The following is a 9,284-nucleotide window of genomic DNA, read 5'->3' as shown; positions in this document are numbered from 1 at the left end:
AAGTCTGAAAAAAATTGATTTTTTTTCAACCTGCAAGTGTAGCATATTGAAAATAATTTCAAGCACCAACATGATATCCAAGAAAAAAATTAATAAATGATTCATCTTCAGGTAGTTATTTTCCATATCTATTCAATCAGAAGGATATTCAAAAAAGGTATACTTTCCTTTTCCACTATTATTGTATTTTAATGGTCTATTTGAATCAAGTTTTATCTCTCCCTCCCCGATTCTTCCTTCCTACCTTCCCTGACTACCTTCTTCTTTCCTTTCTTATTTTAACAATGTCATTCCATTTTAATGGGCTATTTCAATTTCATTTGCTTTCTTCTCTTGCTTAATTTTTTATCTTTCTTTTATTTTTTAAATCAGATAATAAATATTCCTGGAAAAGGAAGAGCAGCTAAGAATATATATTCTTCTGTCCTCTTAGAAAAAAGCAATTCATAATACCCACGTTCAAAAGACAGATAAATGACGGAGACTTTAAAGTATCTTAAACACATTTGAGACACATAGATCAAATTGATGGGATATCATTTCATTGTTTTCTAAGTGTATGAGTTAAAGCAGGAAGTATTATTTCAGAGAAAAGATTAAAAAGATTAATGAGGGCAACAGCAATGATGAATTGCATGTGCCTGTGATAAAGTCTGTTTGCAAAGAAGTCTCGATCCTATCAATGTAATGAAGAAACATTAAAACAGAATTCAAGGACCTGCTTTAAAAGCATGAATTTTTCAAAGTTTTATTCCATAAGATTTATTTTATTTTAGATTTCCATCATTTTTAACTTACCAGAAGTTAAATGATGAAATATTGGATACTGCTTCTCTTGTCACATTTTGATGACCTTGATAGAAGAAGGATATTTATTATTATATTAGTCAAAGAAGGGGAGATTTTTCACAGAAAGTCTTCCATAAGCTTCCTAGGTATTTATCAGCATAACAGAGTGACCCTAAAAAATGGCATTACCATGCAAAAAGGCACTTAAGATAGAAACAAAAAAAAATGATAGCTCAATAAAGGGTCAGGACATGAATCTAGAGAAAAGTTGGTCCTTTATAGGATTGGCCATCACAGAAAGGACGACCAAAATACATCTCTACCTGAGAAAGGAAATCAGGAACTTCTGCACTGCCATATTTGCCATTCAATACATTTAAAAGAATTTAGTATCGCTCATAAAATTTTGCAGACGTCTAGTCAAGGATTGTGATCCTCCATTAACTATAATAATACTTATCATTATTGCTGACATTGACTGAGCATTTACTTTGTGCCTGACACATAACGAATATATGAAATTTTCCAACCGTTTCCTTAACAAGACCACTGAAATGAATCTGGCTCAGTTCATTTTATAAGGAGGAGAGGCTAGTGGCATTGACAGACCTCCCTATCCCAACACTATCTCAGGCTCCTAGGAGGAGGACATCTACATCTTTGAGGTGTTCTGATGACAGAAAGCTGTAACGCTTGATTAATTGCGTTTCACAAATGTGTGGTGACTGGCACCAGATAGGGGTAATGGATCCTCTGCATTTTAATAAAGATAAGAGTAATCTTCAGGAGTCCTCCTTATTAGCATCAGTGTTACATAAAGTGGGCATCATCAGATGAGAATGAAAGAGAAAAAAAAAAAAGAAGAGAAGAAGAGAGGGGGGAAAAAGACCCATTTGAATCTTCCTGAAATTATACCTGCTGTTACACTTGGTGTCAATGCAAGCGTGTCCCAAGCGATGGATACAGATAAGTCTGAAATAGTCAATACTTGACGATGAAACCTATTGAAAGATTAGGGCAATGGTTTTAAGGATTTCCTGATCAAAGATCAAAATCTAACTGCATTGTTAGGAAGGGCAGACAAGGTAATCACCTGAAGGAAAAATTGGAAGAATTAAGGTTTACAGAGACATTTACTAATGAAGGGTTAGAGGATTGTATTGTGTGTATAATATCATACACACACACACACAAACACACACACACACACACACACAGTGTGGGTAAAAAATATATGCTTCCCAATACTCTTGCCTCTTATAGAATGTGACAAGCTCATATATTTCCTAAATTTAGCCCAAATTCGCTAACTTTATGAAGCTGATAAGTTGCAACTTTTGACTATCAGGAGGCCAGATGACAAGCTCCATCATAGGCTGTTTTGGAAAAAATACAGCCCAAAAGACAATGCCATATACACAGGATTATCATACTGTTCTCTGCAAGAGATAAGTTTCTTTCTATAATTCTAAAGTATATTTGGATTTATCAGAGTTCAAGGGCCCCTTTTCAGAATCAAAGCTGTTTTTTTTTTCTTTTTCATTCCATATTCGGTTTTATCTTAGCTTGAAGGAGAATTATCACATAATTTTGATGAAATATTATTTGCACAGTTGTAACTTACATAAATAGCACATATAACCTATGTAAAATCTTTCCTGTATTTGTGACAAGCTTAATGATAAGAGTTATTTAGCTATAGCTAAGCCCAATTATCTATACATGAAAATATTTACAGTATGATCAGATATGCAAAGACTGTTATAGAGTTGAAAATAAAATTTTTTTCCTTTTTCTTTTGAAATGGTTTTAGCTTACAGAAGGTTTCAAATGTACAACAGAGTAAAGCTGTATAGCTTTAACTCCCCTTCCCTAATATTAATATCTTATATAACCATAGTATAATTATCAGAACCATGAAACTAACATTGATACAATGATATTAAATAAACTACAGACCTTATTCAAATTTCAACAATTTTTTACTAATGTTCTTGTTGTTTCTGTTGCAGGATCTAATCCAGTATTCCTCATCACATTTATTAATAGTTGTCTCCTTAGTCTCTCCCCACTTGACAGTCTTTACAGTCATTTATCACCTTGACACTTTAGAAGAGTACCGATCTATTGTTTTGTTTAATTTGGGTTTGTTTCTCCCATGATTAGACTGAGGTTATGAATATTGGCAAAAATACTACAGAGGTGATAGGCCCTTTCTCATGATTTATATCAGGAGGTGCCTACTGTTGATAAGTCCTATTACTGGTGATGTTAACCTTTGTCATTTGATTAAGGTCATGTCTGCCACATGTCTCCACTGTAAAAGTTATATTACATATTATAATTATGTTATAAATATTATCATTACTGTTCTTTTGATGCTCAAACTGCCAATGTGCTCCATCTTTTATGTTTTTTCAACACGTCCTTATTTTCCGGCACCACAGTATCCCATGCTTCTCCTATTTTTTGCCCTGATTTTGGAATTAACCATTTCCCCAAGGAGCTCTGATTTCCATTATCAGAGAATGGACTTTAGAAACCATAATCTCAACATTAGGCGGTGTCCTTATTACAGGAGTTCATGGCTTCTAGGCATTCCACACAAGAAGTTGGGAAATACACACACACACACACACACACACACACACACACACTAACGCATGCATATATGCACATCTACATTTAATCTTTTATGTATCTATATATGTATGTATGCATATATCTGTCTGTCTCTCTTTCTCTCTCTATGCATCTATCCCCCGAGATGTCACTCCTACCTCTTATTCCAATCCAGCAGAGTTCTTTTAAGCCTTTCCCTTTTTCATATGTGTATCATTTTTCTCCACCAGTGAGAAACCTGGTTCTCATTATCTACAATAAATTTTCTTACTTGTTCAGTTCTACTATACACAAAGCATTTTCAGAACTGATAACCCATAACCTTGCAAAAAAAAATGCAGTAACTAGGGTACAGTACTGGAATAAAGTTACATTTTTTCCTGAGCCTTACAGTATAGAGTCAACATACGGTTTTTCAAAGTTTTTTTTAGGTTCGTTTATTTTTTTCCAGCTTTCTTCAGGGTGGTTATGTGTGGTGGAAAACCTAAAAATAAGCCCAATATTATGTGCTACCTTGACATCTGGTAACATAGGGAGGCCTCCAACAGTCTGACCTCAAGCTCCCCTCCTCACTCTGCTCCCTCGGATGGGAGCCAGATGACCTCCTTCGCAGAGGGAACAGATGCCATTGCTGCTTATCGCTGGGCAGTGGGTTTCAGTTCCCTGCCAGGCCTCAGAATTAGTCAGACAAGCCAATCACATCCTGCCATGGGAACCAGCGGGTTCTGTGTGGGTTTGTTTGTTTTACTTTTCCTAATTTTTATGGTATTAAAGTCTCCTATTTTAGCAAAGTCCAGATATTTTAGCAGGTTTTTAAGTTTGTTGTGGCAGTGAAGAAAGGGCTGCTAAGTCGTCTTTCTCTCATACATCGTCCCTTTTTACTTCTTTCCCCCTTTACCACCCAGTTGCTAAAAAATGTTTCTCGCTTCCTTTATGGCTTCCTTTTTCTCCCCCAGAACCTGTGCCTTTTGAAGCTACTTCTTTATTCATGCAAATTTTGTGGTCCACCTCCTGTTTCCTGTAGTTCTTGCTCTCAACTGCCCAGAAGCTTTTGTCCGTATTTTCAGGCTGAAGGTGGGCCTAGACTTTCATACAATTTAAGATCAATGTTAGGTTCCTTCTCTAGTTCTGTTTTGCCTTCCCCACAGATTCTCATGGTCTGTCCTGGCTCACCAGAATCCTGGCCACATGGTAGGGGTGGGGTCAGAAGTGCGAAAGATCATGCACTAGGACTTAGTGATTTTTTTTTCTCTTTTTATTCACAGTTGATTGGAAATTCCAGCATCCTCTGTCTTCAAGTTATTCTGATGATTTCTGGGAAGCTTCAATTTTTCCTTCTTGTATTTTTCGTATTATATGAAGACAAGGAGCTATATATAGGTGGCACTAATTGCCTTCTGTCCCGAGTCATGCTTTACATGATTTCTAAAGTTATATGAGTCTTCATAATTAATGTTTCCTGTGCCAACAATGTAATATCCCCACCTCTGTCTAAGTCATTTAGGTGAGGGAGAATTCCTGCTAGTAACGATTTTCCAGAGAAGTTGAATCAGAAACCGCTTAGTGCCGATATGCCTAAGAAAAAAGTAACCATAACCTGTAAAGTTAACATAACCATTTCTCTCTGCAAAACTTAAATATTAATATTGCCTGACACCACTGGAGAAGAGAAAAAGGCTAAACAAGTACTGACTGGAAAGAATGTCTTCTCATGCGTCCATTACTTCCACTTGTGTGCTTCTGAATATTCTGTTTCATGAAGCACAGAGAAACGAATATTAGAAGTAAGGATCCATTACAGTCACTGACATGCAACAAAAGGTGACTTGTTAACCCAAGTGAGCTTGCAGTAGAATTGTTTCAGGGCAGTAATTGTTCATTTCCTGAAATCCAGGAGTCTGATGATTTTGACAGATTTCCTATTTGTAGATATATTCAGCAATCTGTGTGCAGTACTGCTGGTGAACAGCTACCTTTCCCTAGATTCAGGCTTATCAGTAACAGGGGTTGAGAAAGCCTCACTTTCTCTTCGACCTTTTGCCACAGAAGGCAGCTCTAACTTCAAATTGCCATGTGCTAAATGCATCAGTTAACAAGGATGCAAATTTTAAAATATGTGTTTCATCCTTAATCCATCAACCTGTGTGGAAATATAATTCAGCTTGTATTCTTTAACGAAAATGATTTACAAAAATTATTTCTGTGCTTCACACTTTTCCAAGTCTGATGTCATGCAAAGTGTGGACCATTTTACAGATGTACAAAAGGTTACACAGAAAGCATAAAATGCTATTAACAACCTGGTGGAGTAGAAGCAAAGATGGGAGAGGTTTATTAAAACTGAAAATTGATGACAGGAGTTAAGAATCAAGAACTCTCCAAATTCTGTTACTAGTTTCTATTCACAATGGGAAAGAGTACAGGTGATGATCAGAGACATTTGGGTGTTGTTATTAGGTGACCAACAGAAAATGGAGTCTTTATATCTTAATATCTTAATTATTTCATCAAAATTATATCTAATTTCTAAACTACAACTAAATTAATGACATATTTGGAGAAATATTTATGCAGTATTTTAGGTAATACAATTGCTCCTAGGCATTACACTTTAAGACACTAAAGTGAAACTTGAAGCCAGTTGAGTTTAGTCAGAGATAACCAGCCAGTCATTCATCACACCTCTGTGTGAAGTAGCAAAAGGAAAAGACTTTCTCAACTGATTCAAAGAGGAGTTCATGGTTTAAGCACAGGGAGCAATTAAAATCTATAACTGACAGGCCAGGGCGTCTGAACGGCCAACGTACCTATAACTTGATACTCTAAAACCCATAAAAGTGACATAACAAAAAACTTGTCATCTTAAGGATATTTTACGAGGCAGTTGAATTCTGGAGGAATTGCAGGGAATTATATCACAGGCTCACAAAATGGTCTTTTCTATTCTTACTCTAAGCTTTGAAGGCCAAATCAACATTGCTGACTTGGGATAATGCTAACATGTGAAGTTTATCCATTTTCTTCAAGGAAAAGTCCAGAAATATAGAAATTTGAAACTTGAGCCCTCTTTCTCAATATAAAAAATAATAATAATTCAAGATATATTATAGTTCTAAACATAAAACCTAGAAGAAAATAAAAATTTTTTGTGACATTGGGGTAAGATTTCTTAGAAATAACACAAAATGCACTAATGATTTTTTCCAAAAGGACTACATTGGCCTTTTCTATCTTTTTTTTTTCCTCTTTCTTTTTTTTTTTTTTTTGAGATAGGGTCTCATTCTGTTGCCCAGGCTAGCGTGAGGTGGAGACATCATAGTTCACTGCAACCAAGTAACTGGTATTACAGTCAAGCACCACCACGCCCAGCTAATTTTTCTATTTTTTTTAGAAACAGATCTCACTCTTGCTTAGGCTGGTTTTGAACTCCTGGTCTCAAGCAATCTTTCCACTTCAGCCTCCCAAAGTGCTAGGATTATGATTACAGGTGTGAGCCATCACACCCAGTCTAAATTGGCCTTTCTAAAAATAAAAATATACTCTTCTCTTCAAAGAACAATGTTAAGGAAATGAAAAGAATAAAATCTTTATATGTTCTGATATTACTCAGTAATAAGAACACAATAATGCAATGATGAAAAGACAAATAATGCAATAAAAATGGGCAAATGATCTCAACATATACTTACCAAAAGTAGATAACAAATGTTTGATATGCATAGGAAAAGGTATTTAATATCTAAACTATCAGAGTATCATAAATTAAAATCACAATGAAATACAATATTAAGCTATTAGTATGGCTGAAATCAAAAATACCAACAAACTAAGTACTGTGAGGTGGTGGAGCAACTGAAACTCTCAGAGATTACTTATGGGAACATAAGATACTAGTACAAACACTTGGGAAACCAGTTAGGCAATTTCTCATGTAGTTAAATATTTACCTTACCTCTGATCCCACAATTCCACCCTTAACTGTCTACCAGAGAGAAGTAATAATATATACATTCACAAAAATATGCCTCATGGCATATTAAAATGTAGAACATGACCCAGAAGATTGGGAGAAATCTCTAAAAATACTGTGAAGAAAATAACACAGAGAGGCAAAAAAGAAAAAAGAAAAAGAGAAAAGGAAAAAGAAGAGAAAGAAAAAGAAAGAAAGAAAAGAAAGAAAGAAAGAAAGAAAGAAAGAAAGAAAGAAAGAAAGAAAGAAAAAGAAAGAAGAAAGAAGAAAGAAATGCAGGAAAGTCAGGTTAAGAAAGCATTGAAGACCCAGCATGGATCTAATGAGAGAGCAGCCATATTAGAGGAAATAATGGCTGAGAATATTCCAAAAACTGATGAAAAACACCACTAATCAGATCCAACATTTCTATGTCCTATGCAGGACAAATAAAGAAAAAACTGAACATGTAGACAACCAAAAGCAAAGATTTAGAATCAACCAGAAGAAACTGAAGTTTGATAGAGACTTAAATCTTAGTATCAACAATGGCAGCAAAAGCAAAAAATAGTATTTTCAAAGTGCTGAGAGAAGAAAGGATACATTGTTTTTCAATCATAAGAGTGAAACAATAATTGTTTTAGACAAACTTTGGGAGCTAGCCACCAAAAAACCTTCACTAGAGGTGTAAGATTCAAGAATGAATAATAATGAGCAAAAATCACAATATTTATTTGATTACATCTGAATAAAAATTAAAAGTATAAAACAATAATATATAGTTTGTAGGGCAAATAAAAAAATCAGCAAAGAAATACTTGACAAAAACAGCATGTAAACTGCAAAGAATTAATGTGAGGTGATTGTTTTTATTCAAGAAGAATATAAAATTATATAGAATATAATTAATTTTAGCTTTTGTTAAATGTATATCAAAATTGCCAGAATAACTACTGAAAGAATACAAACAGATTAAATGACACTCGTACAATACTAGAATAATGCACTAAAAGAAAGTATGTAACTTCCAAATTAGTAATCGGAAAATGGACAAAATTTACAAAATTAACCATAAGCTAAGCCATAATCATAACCCATAAAATAAGCAAATCCCACCAAATTCTAAAAAATCAATTTCATGCAGACTATTCTCCAAACAAAATACGATTAGAAATTGACAACAAAAAGATAATTGAAATAAATACAGTGTTTGGAAAACTTGATACTTCTGAATAGCTAAGAAGTCAAGGGATAAATCATAATAAAAAAGAAAATGCTAAATATTAAACAATAGATAAAATGTTATCGATCATATCTTACAGACAGCAGCTAAAGCCTAAAATATTCGTATTAAGAAAGAAGAAAGACTGAAAATAAATGACTTACACAACCAACTTAAGTTGAAAAGAGAACAGAATACATCCAAACATAACAGTAGGAAGAAAAACTGAGAGCAGATATTAGTGAAATAAAACACAACTGTATCCATTAATAGGATGAGGTGTTGAATCTAGTTTGCTCTGGGTGACAGCTGAGGCTAAGACTCAGTAACCCAAGGAAATGCTGAGCAAATTACATGGAGCATCAACCTTGATCTCTCTACCGCATCTCCTGTGTACGTCATTTCTTCTTCCTATCTTGAGCTGGTGGGAAATAGTCACCCACAAAGTGGGTGAAGTAAGGAAAGAAGACAGTAAGAGAGCAAACAGGACCTGGGGTTGAGCTTGCGATGGCTCCTTGTGCCTCTGCAACCTAATAGAAAGGAGCTAGATGCCAGCTGGGACTGTGCTTTTTCACTTGCCTAGGAAAACAAACAAACTGCTTCACAGACTTTGCGTCTGCTCTGACTAGGGCACTGTGCATTGCCCATCTTTACCCAAGCTTTCAGCTGTGTGTCCTCAGCTGTTGTTAACTGCTTGAAATA

The sequence above is a fragment of the Propithecus coquereli genome, unplaced genomic scaffold (genome assembly GCF_000956105.1).
Source record: "Propithecus coquereli isolate 6110/MARCELLA unplaced genomic scaffold, Pcoq_1.0 Scaffold105, whole genome shotgun sequence".
Classification (NCBI taxonomy): Eukaryota; Metazoa; Chordata; class Mammalia; order Primates; family Indriidae; genus Propithecus; species Propithecus coquereli.
This window is presented reverse-complemented; position numbering follows the sequence as displayed.